Source organism: Chanodichthys erythropterus, chromosome 21, assembly GCF_024489055.1.
Source record: "Chanodichthys erythropterus isolate Z2021 chromosome 21, ASM2448905v1, whole genome shotgun sequence".
Classification (NCBI taxonomy): Eukaryota; Metazoa; Chordata; class Actinopteri; order Cypriniformes; family Xenocyprididae; genus Chanodichthys; species Chanodichthys erythropterus.
The window spans coordinates 28,951,923-28,976,709 of record NC_090241.1 but is presented as its reverse complement, the minus strand read 5'-3'; positions in this window follow the sequence as shown (position 1 = coordinate 28,976,709).

Sequence of the window (24,787 nt, the reverse complement as noted above, 5' to 3'; positions counted from 1 at the left end):
ACAAAACAACACATATGCATTTTTTTTCTAAGCTTTTAAGCAAGTGTTGAACTTCATGATCAATTTTAAATGAGAGCTTTTGGAAAAGTTCGAAGCTGTAAAGTGCTGGCAGAGAAAGCCTCTCTCATTTGCCTCTGGTGTATATTGCATATATTCTGTTTTTAAGGTGAGTAGGTGTGTGGCTAAGGATACTTAACATGTTTTAGGAGAAACTTTCTGTCCCTCGGGTCTTATTCAAACCAGAAAGAAATTCCATTTCTCTGTTTGCAAAACCTATTCTGCATACACCTAAAACAAGACAACTGCTTTGAGAGTCTGAACCAAATTTCATTTGAGAGAGAATTGTGGAGAGATCTCCTTAAATTGACTGGCCTTGGTGGTGCTAGCACCAAAATACAATTAAGAACTCTAGACTTCACACAACTCTCAGGCTACAGAGAGCCTTGCAGGCATAAACACACAACACTGTTTCATTTCATGTTTCATGGAGTTTAGGTTTAAATCAATGTGCTGCTGCAGATAAACAAATACATAGTGAAATACAATACCATTGAATGGAAAAAAGTTGAATATTAGTCACTAGTCACCACTGCTATGCATTTGCATTTAAATGGAAACAAAATACACCAGACTTTTTCACTGTCTCTATACTGTTTGACTTATGCTACATAATTCATATGCCACCCATAAATATAAATAATTGCACTAAAATAATCCCTTAAATTCTAATAATAACAACTCTAATAATATATTGAATAAAATAAATAAATACATATTATTATTATTATTATTTCATATTTTATTATTATTAGGGTTGTCAATTTAACAGATTTTGGTGCAATGAATTAAAAATTAATCTATCATCTTTGTATGGGTCTGAATATGCATTTCACTTTTTTAAAAAAGTGAATAGTTACTATCATTCAACAGTTTGAGGTCGGTAGGTAAGAATCTTTATGTTTTTAAATGTTTTTTCCTTACCAAGGCTGCCTTTATTTGATCAATAGTACTGTAAAACCTGTCATACTGTGAAATATTATTACAATTTAAAATCTATTTTAATATAGTTTAAAATGCAATTCATTCCTGTGATGACAAAAATGAATTTTCAGCATCATTACTCCAGTCATCAGTGTCACCAGATCTTTCAGAAATCATTCTAATATGCTGATTTGGTGCTCTTTTTTTTTTTTTTTTTAGTTATTATTAACAGTGTTAAAAACATTATTTATGTGCAGACCATGATACATTTCTTTTCAGGATTCTTTGATATTTTGTAACATTATAAATGTATTTAATGTCACTTTTGATCAGTCTAATGCTTCTTTGCTGAATAAAAGTAGGAATTTATTTATTCTTTTTAAATCCTACCCCACACTTTTGAAGAGTAATATAAATTACACAGTAAATTATTCTAAACTAATGTGATTAAAACTGTATAGATTGCAAACACTTCATAAAGGCCCATTTGATAGTGATTACAGTATCATGATTAATACTGCTCTTCTTACTATATTAATATGTAAACGAAATCAAATTAAGCCTCACAGGTGCAGACATATTAGTGATGTTACTGATTATACCTTACTACTATATATATGTTATATATGTTCATTTTGGAATGAGGGCTGGGACACTTAAAGGGTTAGTTCACCCAAAAATGTGACATAGTTATTTCTGTTTTGTTTTTGTACTTAAAAATTATTCTTGTCCCTTCATAAAATTAAGGTTGAAACACTGCAGTCATGTCGACTGTTTTAATGCTGTCTTTAGTACCTTTCTGGACCTTGAAAGTATTGATTATATTGCCGTCTATGGATGAGTCATACACCTCTTGGATTTCATCAAAAATATCTTAATTTGTGTTCTGTCCAAAGATGAACGAAGTTCTTATAGGTGTGGAACGACATGAGGGTGAGTAATTAATGACAGAATTTTCATTTTTTGGTAAACTTACCCTTTAAGCATAAACTTCTAATTTAAAGACTTGGAAAAGGGAAAAAAATACTATGCGTACAACTTCTGGGTTACTATTACTAAGTGACACGGCAGCAACGTTTTACTACTTCGGGATAATTTCCACAAGATTCCACTGAAAACTAACCAAAAACTCAGGACTTTCCAAAAAACTTTCTTCAGAAAAGATCAAAAGCTTGTCTGCTATTTTATTGCGGATGGCCACAGTTGCTAAGGTGGGACTGGCCAATGTTGCCAAGCAGGAGCAAAATGCATGCAGAAAAGCACAAGTGAGAGAGATAAAACAAATAATAGGCCAAGAGAGAAAAGAAACAAACAAATAGGCAAAATTCTTTGTGATCATCACAAACTTTGACAGTCGAGACTATAATGAAGTCCCCACGCGCCGTGTTACCACACCGCTGCGGGGACGGATTGTGTCTCGATCCTGTAACATCTTTTCTATTCAAAAGATGCATCATTTTTTGTAGGCAAAACACATTTTTTCTTTGTGGCAAGACTTTCTGCTGTCTGTTCTTCGATCCCATGTGCACTTGCAACCCTAGACCTCAGATTTTCTGCATTGCCTCCAGTCTTCATGCTAGTAGTTGTCTATGCACAGTTGTAGCAATCCTTTGTAAATTCAAAAGCCATCACCCGAACCCTGGCTAAGCTTTGCTATTCACAGCTGCGATGTGGATAAAGCCCTCCTCCGAGCTTCTCTCAGCAGCCTGTGGGCTGCATAACGAGCAAAATACAGTGACTGATTACTGTTAGGATGCCAGCGGCTATTTGGCTAACCATGAGGCTTTTTCTAGTGTGAAAACGATGTGAAGACGTTAACATCATCCACATGGTGAATTTGTGTAATTTAGTGCAAACTGCTTTCTTACATCTATATTCAATTTTGTCATTTTCAAGTTGTTGCCATCACATAAATCTTTCCAATCATCCATATGTGCAACAATATCTAGAGAAAAATAAAATATTCAGAGGAAGTTGCATCCATGTACTCAATAACTTGATGATGATGGTAACAAATGCTACATATGAGTCACTAAATCTGGTATAAAAACGAGCGGCATGTGCCCTATTATTCATTATCAATAGCCTTTTACCATGAAGCACAATAATGAGCCAGTCAGAAGATGCAGAGGGGATGTTGGGATCAGTCCTGGGCTTGAGTGTGAAGTGTGTATGACCTGATTGATTGTGTTGTTATTGTTAAGGACTCTGTTCCGTCTGCCTGCGGGATTCTCCCTCGCCATTCATCCACTCGTCTGTTTGCTCTGGCTCTCATAAATTTCACAGGCAGAGCCGAGCTCTGCTGGGAGCTTAAACAATTGCCTTATTGATGGATGCCCACGTATGAGTGGAGAGAGAATCTTTACAGGAGCTGCTCCTTGAGGCCTTGGATTTTCTAGTTTGCTGGCTATGCATACCCTCGATATGTTAATTTGCTATTATATATATATATATATATATATATATATATATATATATATATATATATATATATATATATATATATATATATATATATATATATATATAAAATATACATATATGTAAATGTAAATGTATATATGTATATATATAGTGACTTAGGCTTATATCCAATATTATATTCTAAGATGACAATGTACTGCATAGTAGGAATACACTGATTTTCATTATGAGAGTGTTTGAATGCGTGCGTGCCTATGATTGCTTCAATAATGAAGTGATATCATACCTAAATGCTCTTCTCCTGAATGTCTCACCTCAGCAATGCCCTGCTTGTTTTGTTTCTTTTTTCAAGAACAAATACCACTATAACATGTTTAATTCTTGCATGCATCAGCTCGAGGCACACAGTGAGTCAGTGGGGGAGCTGGCGAAATGGAGTGCTGAAATATTTATCAAGGCGTTGCATATTCAGCCTGAGGTCCTTTGTGAGTGCTCTTGTGATCTTCCGCAACACGTTCGCAAATTAAATATTGATGGCGTTTAAATAAATAGGCGAATGGCACGCCCTGGCTCGAAAGGATGCCACGCTGAATAAGTGAAGATATCGGTGGTGGTTGTGGTGCATCTTTCTCATGAGGCACAGGAGTAATGAGGGGGGATTCGCTGCTGTCTTCATGGCCTGTCTTCCTTCTTCACATTGAGTAAATGAAAACAAATAGGTCAACTGTCCTTAGACAGGATAGACGCATGTTTAAAATTTGGTGGATGAAAACGAGGCTGTGACGAATCGACGTCTGTTCAATAGGTCGTAAGATTGTGATCACAGTTTTCGATCATTACAGGACTGTACATCTGTCATTCACAGCCTGGTTTTCATTTGTGAAAATGGTATTAAATTAAAATGTAAAATTATATTAGGCCTTGTAAAGTAACGCATTACTTTTAAAATTACAACAAAAAAGTTACTTTTTCAAAGAAGTAATGCAAGTTACTTTGTCCTCCCATTTATTGACTGACAGCTCTCCTGTCCGCATGTTGAGGGAAATCCAGAGTGCAGAGGCGTTGTGTGCACTAAGATGCTTATTCTAGACTAGTTCTATACTAAATGTGAGCATACATTTACTCATTTACTTCTTCTCCTGCATCATATTCTTCTGTACTCCAGAATAACAGCACAGCTGAAAGGCATGTTTGTTTGAGCTGCGCCCTCTACTGTACAGGTGTGAATTTACATTTCCTTCAGCCTGAGGCCAATTAATTTCACTTTTGGTGTGAAAGGGCCTTTACATTTGCCAAAAACAGAACTCTTTTGTTGTTATAAAAACAAACAAACAGCCCAGCCCAGATGAGAAAACGTAATGAAAAAGTAATGTAATGCATTACTTTCCATAAAAAGTAACTAAGCAATGCAATTAGTAACTTTTTTTAGGGGGTAACGCAATATTGTAATGCATTACTTTTAAAGGTGCCCTAGAACTTTTTTTAAAAAGATGTAATATAAGTCTAAGTTGTCCCCTGAATGTGTCTGTGAAGTTTCAGCTCAAAATACCCCATACCCAATTTTTAACTGCCTATTTTGGGGCATCATTATAAATGAGCCGATTCAGGGCTACTGGCTCTTTAATTCTCCTGCTCCACGCCCACGGAGCTCGCGCTTGCCTTGAACAGTGCATAAACAAAGTTTACACAGCTAATACAACCCTCAAATGGATCTTTACAAAGTGTTCGTCATGCATGCGGCATGCATGTGTCGGATTATGTGAGTATTGTATATTGTTATATTGTTTACATTTTATTCTGAATGAATTTGAGGCTGTGCTCCGTGGCTAATGGCTAATGCTACACTGTTGGAGAGATTTATAAAGAATGAAGTTGTGTTTATGCATTATACAGACTGCAAGTGTTTAATAATGAAAATAGCGACGGCTCTTGTCTCCGTGAATACAGTAAGTATTCGATGGTAACTTTAACCACATTTAACAGTACATTAGCAACATGCTAATGAAACATTTAAAAAGACAATTTACAAATATCACAAAAAATATCATGGATCATGTCAGTTATTATCGCTCCATCTGCCATTTTTCGCTTTTGTTCTTGCTTGCTTACCTAGTCTGATGATTCACCTGTGCAGATCCAGACGTTACTGCCTAGCGTATTGGGGCATACACCCCGACTGTTACGTAACAGTCTGTGTTATGTTGAGATTCGCCTGTTCTTCGGAGGTCTTTTAAACAAATTAGATCTATATAAGAAGGAGGAAACAATGGAGTTTGAGACTCACTGTATGTCATTTCCATGTACTGAACTTTTTTTATTTGACTATGCCAAGATAAATTCAATTCTTCATTTGAGGGCACCTTTAAAGGTATCTTTCCCCAACATGGTTTCTCAGAATAACCTGCTGTGAACACTTTTTTCATCTCTTGTGGCAACAAACGTGAGTGTTTTGAGTGGTTACCAGGTCATTGCTATGCACTCATTAGGTGTTTGATACACGGTTATTAGGGTTGTTAGTGGTTGGTTGTTTACGGACAAATTAAGAAAATAACACCCTTTATGGTGTTCTGTTGTGCTATGGTTGCTAAGTGGTTGCTTGGGTGTCTCTATAATATTCTACTCAGTTAATATGATATGAGTCCCTAATTCAATGCAAGTCTATTAAATTTTGTTTGCCTCTTTTATTGTCCAACAGGCACAACTCCTAAATTACTCCTTAACGAGCCACGATTTCAGGTATCATGTACATGATGTATCTATGTTTGCTACAATGGTTAGGCCTTCTATGAGCAAATAGAGCTCAAATAATGACTTTTGCAAAGCACATTCACAAACAATCCTAGTTTTATAAACTCAAACCATTGGCAGAGAGCTGCCTCCAGGTTTTCTTATTGGCTAAAATGTGGTCGGATTTGCTGCAAACAGATTTTAGTGATCTGATATTTAACTGAACATTTTAAATAAATAAATAGATACTGCCTTAAATGTATAAAAAGCAACCAACTGTAATTTCACTATGCAATGATGCACAAGAGTGATCTCTGATCAATGAGTAGCAAACCCAAACTTATCTTGAATAAAAATGCTAATTAGAACTGCCATCAGAGATAGAAAGAGAGAAAAGAATATGAGAAAAACCTGCATTCTGTTTCTTTCATGTTTGGAGGGCAGCCAAAAGTTTAACACATGCACACATACATTTCTGCATAAATTTGGCGGTTCCATACTGTATTTCCTTTTCAAAGGCGTAAACAAAAGGCATGCCACACAATAATAGCGTATGTATTGGTTCAGACAATGCTCTGTAGAATCACACACCACCTGGGCTTCACACTTCCTCTAACCTACATTGAGAAAGATAAGCAAGAAAACATCAGAAGCTCACTCGCTTCCTGTTCTTCCATAGAACAGCACCATGGGAATACAGCAACACTTATAACACTTCATATTACAAACAGAGCAGGATAAGGAGATGAATTCAAAGTGCTAGTTTGCATTAAGGTCTTGCCTTTCTGGCTTCTATGTGCATATGATTTGTTGTTGAGCATATAAATGTAGTGATCTTTTAGCTGTCAGATGCAGGCTAGCAGGGGTCTCTTGGGATATGATCCAGTTTTAAAGATCCCCTTAGGAAATTCAGAATCCCTAGTGATGATACACATGCTATAAATAAGCATGTGTCAAAAAGCAGATATGTAGAATACTGTACACTTATTTTTGACAGTTACTTTGTACCAATCCAGAAGAAAGACACTGGAAAGGGCAAGCTGTTCATTTGCACAGTGTGTTGACAATATTTAAATTGTGAAAAATGAATAGTGGTTATCCTCAGTTATTAAAGGAATAGACCCACTACTCTCTGATAATCAGTTTAGTGAGAGATAACCAGATCTTGAGGGCCAGAGTTGCCCAGCCCTGATTAAGATCAATAGTGATTCATTTACAAATGTGGCATCACTTCTGGTTCTGATTCTGATGAAACACACATGTATATTTCTGAAATACTACCAAGGAAAATGATTATCAGACAAGGATGTGTTATCAGTAATATTTTACCGGGGTACAGCTGTATTTCACTAAATGACATATTGCTGAAGTTTTAGTAAAAAGGGTCTAGTGACACCCCTGGTTCAGAGATTGTTTTATCTCAAAATGAAGTGGGATGCAATGGATTGAATAGCTGGCGCTGGGTTTTTGAGTGTTGCGAACATGCTCAGTCAAGAGGAAAATTCTTCTATCTGCCAAAAGAACCAAACACAGACACTAAACAAGCTCAGGCTGTGCAGAGATAAGATTGATATTGACAGCTGCAACACTCAAAAAGGCACAACAGATATTTCATATCTAAAGAACTCAACAGACATTTTATGTGGCTTTGCTTATTGAGAGTCTGAGCCTATTTATTTATTTTGTTCCCCAGGAGGAACAGTCCACCCAAAGAGAATACTTTGGAAAACAGTGCATTTTTATTATTTCATTACTTGAGTCTACGTCTTCTGGTCCAAATCTGAGGAGTCAGAAGATGCTATGGAGTGGGTGGTGAACAAATAATTTCTGTACTATTTGGCTTTCACATGGAGTAAAACTCTTATTCATTTTGCTGAGATATTATGCATGCATGGCTACGGTGAAATAAAGAAATCACTCACTGGGAAAAAAACTGTTATTCCTGACTCCGATTCAGTCATATAAGATCAATAAAAGCTTGAAAGATTCAGTTTTCATTCATTATGATTGCACAGAAAGCAATTATCTTTATAAAAAAGTCAGAATTGCGAGTTCTGTCATGACAACTCTCGGAGTGTTTGGTATGGTAATGGGTATGACAATGTAGATATGTTTGGTCTTTGCGGAATAGATCTGCTACGCTGCTGCTGCTGCTGCAGAGCAAGTACGGGACTTCTTACTGCCAATACATACATAACATGCTGCTGTGAGCAAGTGAGACATGCTGCTGCTGTACAATATAGCGCATGTGAATAACCCATAGCAGATCTATACAGGTGGAGCTGGGGAAGGTGGAGGGTTTCTGAAGCATGCCGCACTGCTAAGCAAATGCTAACTCATGTATTTAAAGATTAAGCATGCAGCTCATTGGCTACTAATACAGCAGGAACCAATCATCATAGCCTGCCCATTAGAGTTTCATGCCAGAACTTTGTATTTATAAACATACACTGTAAAAAAAAATATTTTCATGATTTGTTATCACAACATTTCTCTTTTGTCAAATCAACTTAGATAATTAATGTGGTTCAGATAACATAATATTTTGAGTTTATGTTGATTAAACCAATTGTATTAACTCACATTTTTTATTTTCAATGGACTCACAATTTTAAGGTAGCCAGGTAACTTACTTTTTTAAGTTAAACCAACAGTTCTTTTTTACAGTGTAGAATGGAGAGAAATAAAGGCCAAATTACAAGAAATATGCTCCCAATTGTGAGTTATAAAGTCCAAATTGCAAGTTATAAACTTGAGGAAAATGATCACAAACAATTACCTTTTTAAATTGCGAGTTTATAACTCAAAATTCTTTTTCTCAGAACTGAGATATAAAGTTGCAATTCTGAGAAAAAAGACCAAATTGTGAGACATAAACTCGCAATTCCAAGAAAAAAGGGCAGAATTGTGAGCTAAAAAATTGCCTTTTTATTTTTTATTGAAACAAGCTTCTATAGTCACGCAATATTCTGTTTAGAAACAAAATATTTAATATGAAAAAACTTAGTGAGACTTTATTGGGTTACAGTATAAGAGGTTTCAAGAGAGTCCACAGCACTGCATCATGTTAGGAATAAACTAGAGTCACAGCTGTGCTATCGTTTACAACCTAAAATCATCACTCCGAAAACCACGTTGCCAAAAAGCCTTTGCGGAAAGAGAGCACCTAATTGGGAGCAATGTCTGTCGTGGGTCAGAGCTGAGCGGTACAGATCTCCCTCTCTTTTTAATTAATACCAGTGGGCTGTCACAGCCTCCAAATGAGAAGTCATAAAAGATGAGTGTGCAGTCAACCATGCAGCCATTTAAAAGAAAAAAAGGCACGTGTGTTTGTATTGATGCTTCAATTGCTGTGTTTTTCTGTTCTTGCTTCTCCTCTCACTGTTGTGGATCAAACAATTTAGTCAATAGGGCTGTTTGGTGCGCTGGACACGTTGAGAACTGATCCTGCAGCCCTTAGTTATGACATGTACAATAACACAAGCAATGGGGGTCTGTATTGCACCATAACCAAACATTGACCATCATGTCACTTTCCTGTGTCATTAAAGATGCATAATTGTAACAATGCATAACTGTAAAACACAAAGAGTTAACATTTGATCACAATATGAAACCCCTGCTAGAATTTCGGTTGACATTGTGTCGCTATCTAAACTGTTGAATGAATAAAATCATGCTGGATTCAATGTTGAATAATGCAAATTTTTGACTAGATGTTGATTAACACTCAGCTTTTTTTTTATTGTTATTAATTTTTCTGAGATATTACACATGCATGGCTTCTACTGTAAAAATAAAGAAATCACTCCCTGGAAGAAAAAAAAAGGAAGTTATTTCTGAGTCATATAAAAGATTCAGTCATATAAAAGATCAGTAAAAGCTTAAAAGATTCAGTTTCCATTCGTTTTAATTGCACGGAAAAGAGCGATTGGCACAATCTTTAGTAATGTTTGTATCTCAAAATTCAAGTCAGAATTGGAAATTATTGGAATTTAGCTCACATCTGTCTGGAAGTTTCCTTGATTAGGTGAACTGCGGGACAGTGGCCCTCCAGAAGCAGGACTGGACACCCCTGACCTACAGTCTATGATATAGTTTGATGGAAGCATAATGTCAATTACTTTAGTGGCCAGGCAGCAAACGTGTGACACACTAATGATTGCGTTTTTACACTGTATTTCATCAAATTTAGCCTGAAAGAAAATTTGCTGTTGATGAAGGTCATGGGTGAAAATTTGAAAACGAAACCATATATTAAATGGTTAAGATAAAATGGCATTTTACAGCTTTTAAATAATTTTTGCAAATGCATTTTTTTTTTTTTTTACAATATTTTTTTTAAATAAGATCTTTTATTTGTTAAAAATTAAAACCAATAACTAAATATATAGGTCAAGCCTTCAGTTTAATTAAGTTTCCCTCAACAGTTTGATTGATGGCTATGAAATTCATGATTGATGACTTGTCGAAAAGTCATTAAAAGTTTCCCCCACTATTTGGTTATGATTAATGATGAGCCATGATTGACAGGTCATTCAAGAGTCCCATTACTAAATATATTTTTAAAAGCCAGAAATAATGATTTTCTTGGAATTCAGAGCATTGTAAAATTGCACTCTAAACAAATTAGCAGATGAAGATTAATGGATCCATCAATAAATAACATCAAACCTAAATACTCCTCTTTAGACGAGATTTGCTTTTTAGGACTTCATTTACCTCATTTAAAGGGATAGTTCACCCAAAAATGAAATTACCCCATAATTTACTCACCCTCAAGCCGTGCTAAGTGTATATGACTTTCTTCTTTCAGCCAAACACAGAGTTATAATAAAAAATATCCTGGCTCATCCAAGCTTTATAATGGGAGTGAATAGAGGATGAGTTTTTGAAGTCCAGAAAATGCATACATTGATCATAAAACATACTCCACGTGGCTCTGGGGCGTTAATAAAGGCCTTCTGAAGTGAATTGAAGCGTTTTTGTGAGACAAAAAAATTATAAAGTAAAATAATGAGTTGGCTTGAGTGTGAGTAAATTATGGGGTCATTTTCATTTTTGGGTGAACTAACCCTTTAAACCCAATCCATTCATATGTGCTTTAAAAATGCAATACTGCAAAAACAATGTCAACTGTATTTGGAAACAATGTATTCTAAAAGTGTTCATGTAGACTGAGCTGTAGATACCAATTGGGGAAAAAAAAGAGATAAAAGAGAAACTGGAGAAAACATATCACAAGAGATAACAGCTCATCTATGTCTCAAGAATGCCCAAGTAAGACATGCTGCACTGTCTAGAGAAAACAATGAAAGAAATGTCATGCTGAATAAGCAGTGAGGTGCCCTTGATTTACTCAAAGCCTATAGGGGAACCAGATGGATCTGTGTCACCTGCCCAGCTTTGAAGTGCACAAACCCCTGCAGGATATCCACCAAATGAGGGATCAAATTCTGTTTGATGCCATTTTCCCTTCTGTATCACACGATAAAATAACGTGAGAAGATTTGTCTTTATTGCACATAGCCAGAGTCTTATCCTCAAGCCTGGATAATGAAATCTGAGGTTAGTGCTGCATTTCATAATAATGTTTGCTTAGATGTTTGGATTGCTGGCTCAGCTAGGAGGCAACCAGAAGTTACTTGTCTATTTAAGACACAATATTTATGTACGCCATAAAACCAAGTATTAATATCCAGCACCCTTGTTCATATATTCATAAACCTTAAAGAAATAGTTCTACCAGAGAGACTCGGGAGGCAAGATAATGTAACAATGTAATTTATTAACAATAAATATGAGATCAAATTCTTTGGCGTAGGCCCCGTCCGTAGCACACATCCTGAGGGTTGTAGGCTCTGCATTTCCTGCCTAGAGATAAAGGCAGGGGCATAGCTGACCCCCTGGGAGGTATGGACAGGGACCATCCTTGTGGTGGTGGGGATGGAGGTGAAGGTTGGCGCCAGCATCTGCAAACTCAGACATGTGTAAGTACCGATCTTTTATACCCCAAGTGTTAGATAATGATTGGTTAGATCTAAACTAATAAGTGACATAACATTAGAGTCTTCTCGGCAGAACTTAGAGCTTTCATTTCAGACATTTGCTCACCCTCAAGTCATTCCAAACCTGTATGTTATAATATTTTTTCCAATAGATTTTTTATTTTTTTATTTTTACACAGCTCTTTTCGATAAACAACTCACACACTGAAAAAAAAATAGTGTAGAAATTAAATTTGAAACAGTTTTCACTTTCAAATTGCTAGTAAATTTCATTAATAATTACAAAGAAACTGCATGTAACATCTGGAGTAGAAACACTAAAATAGTATTATCTTGTAAAACATACTCCGATAATCTTTGTGGAGTTACCAAATCTGTCAAGCTCCAAAAAGGACAAAGAAAAAAAAAGAAGCACCATAAAAATATTCCAAACGACCTATAGACGAAATTTCAAATCTTCTGAAACCATTTGATAAAAGGAAAAGTCTTTATTCAATGATAATCATCCCCTTTTAAATAAGATTTGTCAAAAATTCTTGCATGTTCTACTGAAAATGACACAAGACATGAGGGTGGGTAAGTTAAAAAGAATTTTCATTATGGGTGAACTATTCCTTTAATGTTTATGTGCTGAAAAATATCAGCTCATGCTCACCTCAAGCTAAATGTTGCAAATTACATGCTATAACACTAGCCAGTGCAGTCAACCATTCGGATTCACTGAGTGTTTCGCAAAGCAGCAGGTCATGCGGTTGTCAACCGAACATGTTTTCTTCCATAGATGAGGAGCTCCTCAGGGTCCAGTGCACATAATTAAATGAAAAACTGTGCTATTATTTACCAGACATTTCTAAAAGACCTTTTGCTCCATCTCTCATCACTGTCTCCTCTGTTTTTCTTTGATTTCTTAAAAAGCACATTGCGTTTTGACACAGGGTCAAAGAAGAAACTACATTTCTGGGCCACAATACCATGCCATGAATCCAGTCTTCAGATACCTCAGGCTTTATTGATTGACACTGTTAAGTGTTTGGTTCACTCTGAAAAATCATAGGGAGGTATTTCCAGTTATCCTTTAAATATGGTTGAATTCTAGCAGTAAATGGATTTTACAGTATCTCCTGTAAAATAACACCTTAGACCAGCCTAAGTTGCAGTGTTGTAGAAATTGAATTCAGACGAAGCCGGACTCGGACTAAAGTCCATCTCAAGTCCATATTTCAGGAGCATTTGGACTCAAAATCGAATAAACTGATCTTGACTATAGCCACAGAAAATAAGACCTTGGACTCGGACTTGAGACAAACCTAAAAGATAGATACGCTTAACCGAGTCTTTCCGGAAAAAGCCGAGCTGCTGAAGGCGTGCCTGCCGTCAGTGCCGTGGGCGGAGCAAAAGAGTCACGAGTGCGCGCAGCTTTTGCGTAGCAATGTCTGCGACGTCATTATAAATACAAAGGGATTAAAAACGTTTGTGGTGTTTACATTTTATGCACTTGCGCGCTGATTGCCAACAAAACACAGACATCTGATGCAGCTTTATTCACCACCTGAGATCTGCAAATCCAGTGCCGAACTGGGACTTGTTTACAAAGTATTCATCACCGAAATCCTAGAAACAAACAAACATACATGCACAACTCCGTTGCTGCCCCGGAAAAACAAACTTCATCCACGGTTCCCTTAACGCTGGTTTCTTTGGGAAGCTGAAAAAGGTCATCTTTCCCTCACAACCAAAAACACACTCCTTTGTTAACAGGGGCTGCATCTCATTTTGAAGGCTGTGTCCTTCAGAGATCACATTTGAAGGCTGAATACTTAATCGAGGATGTCATATTTAAGAAAAGTAACTATAATAAAATTGACTGATATTCATTGTGAGGTATAAAATACTATAATTTCTTTCTAACATTGCAATCTAACACTTATTTTTCATAAATTAGACTACCTTGATGATGTATGCAGCCTTCAAAGGGTGCAGCCCCTGAATTGGGACACAGCCATTGCTGAAAAATCTCTCGGCTTCCGTATCCCTAACGAAACGCGTTGATGGGCGTGCTCTTGCTCATGGGCTGCGTTTCACTCCAGTTTTAGACACGCACTCACAAACTTCCCTAAGCACTTCCCTTCGGGGGAATCGCTTCCGCCCTTTTGAAGTGTGTTGCACTTCGTGAAGTGGATGAGGGAAGTTTATATGGACAGACCCTCTGTCTAGTCTACTTCATATGTACACTTCAGGCAGCTCCATAACCCACAATGCAACGCGATTGTGACGTCACCACATATCACGTTTAATTTACCCCACCACAAACTATGTTATAATAATTCTATAATACACATATAGAATGCTGCATTAAACAATTTTGTAAGGGGAAAAATTGTAATAATAAATCAACTCCATAGCAGATTCCAAGTGATGAAGCCCATTGCAAAGGTTCTGCCAGTTTTTTTGCCAGTGTATTTGGCACAGAAATACTTCCAAATACTTCCATACGTCCAACGCGTGTTTTGAAACTTTGGGCATGTTTAGCATGAGAATCCCCCCCCCCCCCCCCCTTTAAGTTTGGTTAGCTGGTCTCTCAGCCTGAATAGGTGCCCAAAACCCTCCAAAACCATCAAACCAGTCTGGACAGCAGAAATCGGACAGCTACAACCAGCAAACCACCTCAGGCTGGGTTACACTATTTATTTATTTTTTTTCCCCAGCAATTTATAGCATTGAAGGACAAAGGTTGTGCAAGGTTCAGAAGAGGAAAAGTGACTGTGTTATGGGGGCATTCAGCAGTAGGGTGTGCTGTTTTGTTGCTGAATTCCAAATGACCTGGAATAGTAGGGTTATCTGACATTCACTGGTTTCCTAGTCAGTTTAAATCATGGGAGACTTGGGCTTATTGTCACACATGGAAGTTCACCAGGGCTATATGTCAGTACCTATAAGGTTTTGAGGCAGAGGTCCAATTGCATATTTAGTAAATTATAATAAAGAATTCTGTCCTCCAAACTAAAATTCCAATATCCTTTCATTTCAATAGTTGCTTAATTAAATTAACACAAAATGGCAGCTTAATAGTTGTCACATATGTTTTACACGTTTTATTATCTTTATTCGTTAAAATGATTACTATTTCTGTTGGCCAAAACATTGGTTTGATATTTTTCTTCTTCATATATGACATTTTTGTTTTGTTATAATGTGACAACATGCCCCATTGAGTTGATTGATGTGTGTTCAATGAACTTTTTTTATGGTGGACTTGTTTAATTGCTTTAAAGTTTGTGCCTATAATTGATTTTCGAAAATAAACCTGCCCTGAGAAATATTCACAGGAGTAAAACGTGTGACAACTAGCACCCATCTCAGTCGAGCTGTGAACAAACCGAAAATGCTACAGGGAGGATGCTTTTGTGGAACAAATGAATCTTCTTACATATTAGCTTTATCCTGAGCTGCCCTTGTCCTATCTCAGCATAGCACACATAGATAAGCTTTATGCAAATGTAAGGGGGATTAAAGCAGAGCCATTATGTTATTACAGTTTTAATATTGCAGGATTGCAAATAAGATTCTTAAGGGTCAGTTTATGACATCCCATTTTAATTACTATATCACAAACCAGAAATGGCACTGCAGGAGAGGTCAGGCGTTAGACAAGTGATGCGAATGATTATCATCACTATCACATAAAAATCATCGCTTTGAGGCACTTTGCTCATTGAATTTGGGGCGTGCTTACAGAGACACTCTCAGCTGGAGGTGCAGCAGCACGTTAGGTACCACAACTGCGCATTTCATCCACTGAGCGCCTGCTGGAGGAGGAGATACGCATCATATATACCTAACCAACCGTCTTTTGGATCACTCTGCTGGTCGGTACCGATCACGGGGCACGTGTGTGCAGTGGATAAGCCGGAGCGCTGTGATTCGTGGACTAATTGCGGGGCGCTTGCGGGAATACGAGGAGCATCTCTGTGCACGAGAGGGAATAGATCTCGTTCTCCTGTCCGTCTCCACAGAGTCTTCGATTTAGAGGGCATTTATTTTGTACTAAAAGTGAGAGAACGATATCAGAAAGATGTTGCCTACGACATTAGGGGGTTAGAGGTGCTGAGGTTCATCTCATCACTGAATATGGAGTAAATTCCCACGTCTTCTCTAATTTTGACTCGGAATACAGTGAACGGGAGCGCATCACGGTGACTCGGTGAGTGGATTCATTAGCTAGTATGCACTGGTAGATTATTCAAAGTTAAACTGTAAGCCGAAGTTTTATTCGAGATGCCAAATAATGTAAAGTATAGCCTACATTATCTATATCTTTATGAATAATGATGTATGTTAAATACGAAAAGCATTTTATTTGCGCCGCTTTTATGAAAACATGACCACGACCCCAATGACTTTCGTAGTATGCAGTGACCTGATAAGTAAGAATGTGAATTGTAGTAGCCTGCTTTTAAGGAAGGAATATGAGGAAATAGCCTACTATAAAAGAAATGCAGTTCTTACAGAATTAGCCTACTACTCGGGAGTCAAAAGATTTCAAAAGAACAGGTCGTCTATATGCTAACATATAATATGCTATTTAATAAGAATTCTTTCAAAAGGCGTTTAAACAGACTTCACAGACTTTTTTTTTTCAGAGTATCAAATATAAAACACAAAATGTGTTAACATTTCATTCATTCAATTATTTTTATACAACCAATTAAAATATAACTCATATCTTGCATGTGTAGCCTGTCAATAACATAGGCTAACAGTTTCTGGTTTGTTTAGCTGAAATAAATGAATAACTTCAATAAAATCAGTCATTCTGTCGGGAATTGGAATGAATCGTATCACAAAAATCCATTGCTTTTGATTCACTGGATCACAATTATTCAGTAATCGTTCTATGTTCATTGCACTGTATGTTTTTTAGATTCACTAATCATAAACGGATCGTTCAAGAATCCGACTAAATTGATCTTGCGCATGCGCAGCGCTGTAGAATAGCCACTGAATAGTAGTCGAATGCAGGAAAACTTGTTTCCGAAACCTAGCACTTTCAAAACACTAAATTCAATGGAGGACTTACTTCTGGATCGATGATGAGCGTTCGGAATTCAGGTATGCAGGTGTGTGGTAGCGAGCTACATCCGCCATATTGGCATGATGACCCATATGTTCTTTGACCTATGATATAATGTCAACAACAGTGCAAAACAGTTTTTAATCAGCTGTTGTTAAACAAATTTGAACAATTCTGTGAATTCTGACAGTGACTTATGCTTTTATAGTCACGGCACGTGTGATTTATTAAGTGAACTGCACCTGAATCTCAGTCATGTAGGGCAGAAGATCACATGGGGCACAAACTTCACTCTTACTGCAGATAACCTCATATTTTCTCAAAGACTCAAGATCCAATTTATAAGGGATGTAAATGCCAGGTGCTACCTATCTTCAGCATCTCCATTCTGATACTAGTCACCCATAGCAAAATTCTCTTATAAAGCATCCCGCACCGTATGGAAGCTACAGTACGTGTATATGGAATTCCATGGAGAGAAATTTCAGGGAATAATGCTTTCCAAAAAAAAAAAAAAAAAAAAAAAGGCTCTGTTCTTCTAAATGTTTAATCAATTCTTTTTTTTTGTAAATAGTTGTGTAGAACATAACTTGTCAGCATGAAACAGTCTGTCTGTTGAGGGTCCTGTTTGAGACATTTGTACACTAGATGTTTAATTTAATACCATAAAGTAACCAGGAATGACTGGAAATGTCATGGAAATGAATTTGTCAAAAAATCTGAGAACCCTACAATTGCCAGTGAGAGGATAATACTTTTATGATAGTGATCTGATCTGGGTTGGTTGCGTTTGAAGTAAGCCCTCAAACAAGTGTTAGGTGGATCAATAAACTATCAGCCTCTTCTCAGAGCAGCCAACACTGCCTCTGTCGTCTGGTTTATAATCTCACAAAGGTGTGACTAAGCTTTGAGAACTTTAGTGCCATTATGTATTGAAGGAGTGAGACAGAGAGAGGAAGGATACACAGGAGAAAATACACATTCGTCTCTCTATCCACACCACATCTGCTATTCAAATAGGAATGGGATCCTTCTCTCGTGTGTTCATGTTTATTTATGGATGCATCTGGGATGCATGGCTCATCCCATTTTGTTGCTAACAAGCATAGCCAAATTAGAGGTGAGAACACTGGGAGACAGCAGTGTGCAGAATTCAGTCGAACCACTCCACAGCACAGCTTGGCTTCCTCCGAGACTATTTATTTCTCTCATTGTGGCATATAAAGTTTATTTAAAGACAGACTAATAATACATTTGAACATGTGGGTGGAATTCATTAGAGATGAAAGTAATGGTAGTTTATATAACAGTATTTTTTTCTTAATTCTGTCTTTCTTAATATCCATCTTTGGAATTTGGTTCCTGCAGTCTGGATCACAAACTTCTTTTTTCTCTCTCGTTATCTTTCCAAGTGCATTTTCCCTATCTTTTTAATCTCAAGTTGAAGCCTAAAGGAATAGTTCACCCCAAGATGAAAATTGTCATCATGTTGTTCTAAAACCATGACATTCTTACTTCTCTGGAAGAGAAACAGAGAAATTTAGAGGAATTTAAAGTACTTGTCGTCCATGTGACGCTGTATTCCTTGTGTTCTGTAGTCAAGTCAGTAATATTTCACTAATAATCTTCCCCTCCAGTGAACTGTTAACTGATCAAATCATTGAGATTGAGGTAGTAAGTTGAACTTGAGAACTGTATCAGTCTGATTCGTAAATGAATCTTTAAGACTGATTTTGTGAACAAGATCAAGCAATTAATTCATAATTTGACTCAAAAGAGCATTTTTTTCACAATTTGGACATTACTACATTTTTCATGAATAATATTTTCAGTGAACGACCTTGCCATTATCTAATTTTAATTAGATAACAGCAAGGTCGTTCACTGACAATATTATAATGGCTAATTTTAATTTTAAAAACACTAATAATTTAATAACACTTAGAAGTAATCTTTAGCAAATCTCAAAATGAGTTTTTTTACCTAAATTGATAGCTAAATTCATAAGATCTTCAGAGGTTTATTGTTTTATTTTTAATGTATTTTAACAAAATAGTAAATAACTTTAATATCAGCTATTCATTGGTTATCAGCAATAAAATGAAAATAATAATGAAAATATAAGAGTTTTAATATTGGTGGATCCCATCTTTTATGATGATTTAGCCTCCTTTTTGAAGCTTCAAAGTTTGAGTCCACATTTATTTTCTATAAAAAAGGGAGACTACACCATTCTTTAAAAATGTTCCGTTCCTCAGAATAAAGTAAGTAATGCAGGTTTGGAATGACACAAGGGTGAGCAACTGATGACAGATTTTTATTTTGTAGTGAAATATCCCTTCAAGGCAGAAGGAGCATGGGTATCTGCCACTGTGATTATTGGGTTGTGGGATGGATCACTGGCTGCCATCTTACTGTTAAGTGCACTTTCTGTCCTTGCCCCACAACATTTCTAGAGAACATGCCTTTCAATTTTACAACAAAAAGGGATGTCTCTATGATTGTTGTTCTAGGAATCTGAATGAATGGTGGAAATGCTGTGATGGATAAGCATGGATGAATTGTGTATACCGCTGTTCAAAGATTCTGCCTTATTTGTGCACATTTATGTATTCACTCATTGCTGAACACTTGCACTCAAGCTGCTTCAATGAAGTATTTTGTGTATTTTATGAAAAGCCTACTTTTTCAAACTCCTTCTAGATTATTGCTCCAATTTTCATGAAAACTGAACCAGATCATCTTCAGACTATGCAGAAAACCCCCCAGAAAACAAAAACAAAAACATGGAATTCAATTCAAATTGATTAGTCAGACCATTCTCAAATAATGTGCAAACGAATTTGACAAAAAGCACGGCCAAAATTAACACGAGGCTATTTGTCCGCAATGCTTTATAGCATATTCAGACCAAACTTGGTGTGCGTTATGACAGCCATGACCTGATGATACCTTCACAGTTTCGGTACAGTGTCACTTAGTGGTGAGGAGATATGAAAAAAAGCTATTTTTGCTCATAATTTCTGACCAGTTTGGCCAAAAGTGGTCTCTTTAGATTCGGTGCAGCATGCCAAGTGAAACGATATGCTAATTTTCAAATTTTCCCTTATTGGCCATTTTGGGCGATGACCATTTTGAAATTAGATGAAAAATGCTATATTTTATGAACGCATGAACGTATCGTTACAAATCTGGATAAGTGTCATCGGCACTATGCCCGTGATGGTATTCAAAATGACAATGCCACCTTGTCGTCAAAAAATGGTAATAGCTTTTCATTAATTTTACCTATTGTAATGAAACTGGTATTAATAAATTCCTTGTGTTGTGTCGAGAACATAGATAACAATTCTGCCATAGTCTGCCAAACTTCCTGTCTGCCATTTTGATTTTCTTTAAAAACTAATTGTTCAAACTCCTCCTAGACTATTTGTCCAATTTTCACCAGATTTGAGTCAGATCATCTTCAGGCCTTGCCTTAAAAAAGCCACGGATTTTGTGCCGATAGACGGAAAAGCTTTCGTATACTGCATCAACAAATTTGCAAATTTCATCTGAGGCTGTATCTCTGGAAAGATTTGACATATTACAAGTTTACAAGTTTTCATCGAATATCCAAAATTTTATTTAATATTTATTTAAATTAATTGAAACTTTTTAATAGTATTATACACTACCAACACTGGTTGCAGCAGATGTCTTTTCTACCTTGAATTTCTATGGTTTGATGGTCATGCATGGAACATATACAGTCAACTTCTTCACATTGTTATAAAAACTGACGATTTATAGCAGGAGTATGAAACCAGCACCAAATGATACTACCAAGCAAATCTACAGTAGTTATAGTTATATTGATCTACAGCAGTGGTTCCCAAACTGTACCCCTGGGGGTACGTGAAGTGACAAAAGGGGGTATGCGAACAAAATGCTGAGTAGTTCATTTAATTCTACATTAAAATAAAATTAAAATAGAGCATGTATTTCTAACTGCCAAAATGTCGTGAATCCAGTACATTTAATCAAATTACCTCATCATTTGCTGTCAAAAATGACTGTATCCACACAAGCAGCATGCATATGATAGATTGCGTGCCGAATATGCTGCCTTAAATCACGCTAAATTACTGTCGTTCTCGACAGTGCACCTTGGGGAATTAGCACTTACTCGCACGAAGAACAAATATAGACACAGATAATGGATTAATTTCGATTTAAGACTCAAACTTTCTCCGGTACAAAAACATACCTTGTGTCAGTTCTTGTATTTAATGATGATAACGAGCAAGAATTAATTGTTCTCAGATATCCACATGACGTGACATTATTATACAACAGGTAAAAAAACAAAACGTACATTTTAAACACAGTACTGCCAGCATTTACTCTATTTTGCAATGAAATGATAACAAAAACCACAGCAGAACTACAACACACGTCTGTGTTTCGCTAACAATTCTGCGGCTTTGAACGAATTGTGAGAGTCAATTCAATGATTCATTCAAAGCCACTTGCTTCGTTACTGAATTAATGACTCGATGACTCACTCATAAAAACAGTGACTTGCTGCCACCTACTGGCGGTTTTAGTTTAATATTTAAAAGTTTTACTTAGTTTTACCATCATTGCATATTTCTCTATTGAACATTTTTATTTAAAACATTATTTATTTTATAAAGTTATTCATAAAGGTAAAAAAAATGCACTGGAAAATCAATTTAGGGGGCAAATATTGTCCCTTAATGGTAAAGGTGTGCAGTCGAAGTGCAAGAGAGGGGGCACGCGGAAGGATGGTAATGCCTTCAGGGGGTACTCCAAGCTAAAAAGTTTGGGAACCACTGATCTACAGTAATTATAGTCTAAAAGTTCACATTATGCTCAGGTTCAACTGATACTTTTTCCCCAAAGCATCTTGAAGCTCACTTATTAAAGAGAAAATCCCCTGGCCTGGAGTAACCTGGGGTTAAGTGGCTTGCTCAGGAGCATGACAGAGATGGTTTCAGGGGCTGTTCCCTCTAGAACCTCTGATTTTCAAGAGATGACTGAGTTTTCCAAGTAGGATGTGTTCATTAATCAACATTAGTTTTTGGTCTCGGAACAACATTCCAACCAAAAAACATTGTTTTTCAGGGCTGTCTGGGATGCAACTGACTAAAAATAATTTGGTTGAAAAAAATAACGTTCCAGGACCTACAAGGATGTTGATCCAGAAACACATTAGGATTAAGTGGTTGATTACCTCAGCCACTCGTCGGTGCTATCAGAAGCCATCAAGTACAGGATTGCTTAATAACCATACTGCATCCTTCATATGTTGTTGAACTTGTTTTTCTTAACGCAAGTCGCAAACCACTGAGCCAAGAGAGTATGTGGCAGGAGGATGATGACAGCACATAGACTACATGAATTTTGTCTTATTCTATTATAAACTATTTTGAACTGATTGAGTGAAGATCTGATATGAATACAGACCCATTATTACTTTTACTACTGAAGACCTGTGAAATGTTATATGAGGAGGCTAATGTTATATAATAGGCTAATTAGGTTAACTGTTAAAATTAATTTTATTATACAGTATATGTATGCACATACTGTTTGACAACAAAAATGCGGATGTTAAGGTTATAATGTTGCACCATTCAAATACAAAATGAAACCTGTTATTTTAATGTTTATACAATACATAAGAGACATAATTGCTGCAAACATTGGACTGTCAATTAATAAACACTTGTTGACAACATTTTTTTTTTAAACGGTAACAAAAACCATGAGTACTCGAGCATTATTTTGATAAATAATTGACTAACTGAGAAATCAGTAGTCGTGCAACCCCTAGAACACATCCTACAAAATCACCTAACATTGTTAGAATCAGATTATAGGATTTCAACCACAAAATCAACATCTATAGTGGAATCTGTTTTATAGCTTCAAGTGGGAGATTTACTCAATGATTGGCTCAATATATAGTTTTCATCATTAACCAGTGGGTTGCTGGCAAATCATGCACTATAATAAGACCAACAGTGCTCGCCATGTTCATCAACACACCCCATACTGATGATCATCTATGTAATACATTGTGTTATCCGAATATAATTACATGAACATTGTTCATGCCGTTCCAGTCCTCAGATCTTGACACGTATGTAATCAGCATGAATTGCCCCCAACCCAACCCACCCCCCACTCCTTGATCCTTTGCAATCGTTTCTTTGGTTAAAACAGCCTTTAACCACTTTTTAGATCAAATATATGCCAAAACAATGTTCATGCTAACCAAGTAGTGATCGCATTTACTGGAGCAAAAGAAGCATGCAATGGCTTGCAATTCCAAAGCACTGTTGCTGAGGTGATGCTGCACTGCCTCATTACATTTGCCAGTCGAATGCTCATCATTTTGCTTAATAAGATATTTTGTGGAAGCTGGTGGAAAATGACACCACAGCTCAGTTTTTTGGGAGGCTCATGAGAGATTAGTTGTAATTTCAATTCATGCCCTGTTTGCATGTTGCTGGATGTGACATGCACACAAAAACATGAAAACTACATCCATTTTTTGTTAACTTACATATTCTTTTTTCAACAGAAATCTAGTGTGCGAGTTGTCCTTTATTTTGTTGGTGTGCCTGTTAGATTTAGGGGGTTGCATGCAGGCATTGCAGGCAGGCATTATGTAGGCATAATTTACAGGTAGGACATGTCCTCACTGCTTTTTGCCAGGGTCGATATTTTTCACACCACTTTTTGAAACATCTTGCGGCACTGATGTACCTAGTACAAAAGAAGCATCTCTAGTTGATTAGCAGTTTGTCCATTGTTTTTAAATAAGAGGTGATCTGGCGCTGGGATGTGTTGTTTTTGAAATCATGCCGAGTGCTTGTTGCTGCTGTTATCATTGGCGGAAGGCAACTGTGTTCGCTTGGCGGTAGTGTACAGTCTTCACATAGACGAGCGCTTCAATTTATTGCTTAACGCCGTTGCGGAGACTAATCGTTCTGGTGAAATCACAAAACAAAATGCACACAAACATGTCCCTGCTCTTCATATACAATCACTGAAGAACATATTTGGTTTTAATGAGAAAAAAAATTAAAATAAAAAAACTATTCAAGGGTGGATTAGAACCCAGAACCTCTGGCACACAAATTTTACCACCAGCCCATTAGGACAAACAAATCTTTAAAGGGTTAGTTCACCCAAAAATGAAAATTTTGCCATTAATTACACACCCGTAAGAACTTTGTTCATCTTCAGAACACAAATTAAGGTATTTTTGATGAAATCCAAGAGGTATTTGACTCGTCCATATACAGCAATATGCATTTCTGATATAACAAGCAACCCCTCCCACACACACACACAAATACACACTCCTTTCACAACCACTTTTTAAAACAAAGTTACATTCTGGTTACATGCAGAGGTCATAATAAGAAACAATGACAACTGAAATGCTTTTCATGGGAGTACTGTAGCTACAGTTCCTCTTCCCTCTTGTCCTGTGTCAAAAGCCTAGCTGTGTAATCCAATCTGACAGAGTTTCCTACGGCATAATGCGCCCCCAAAC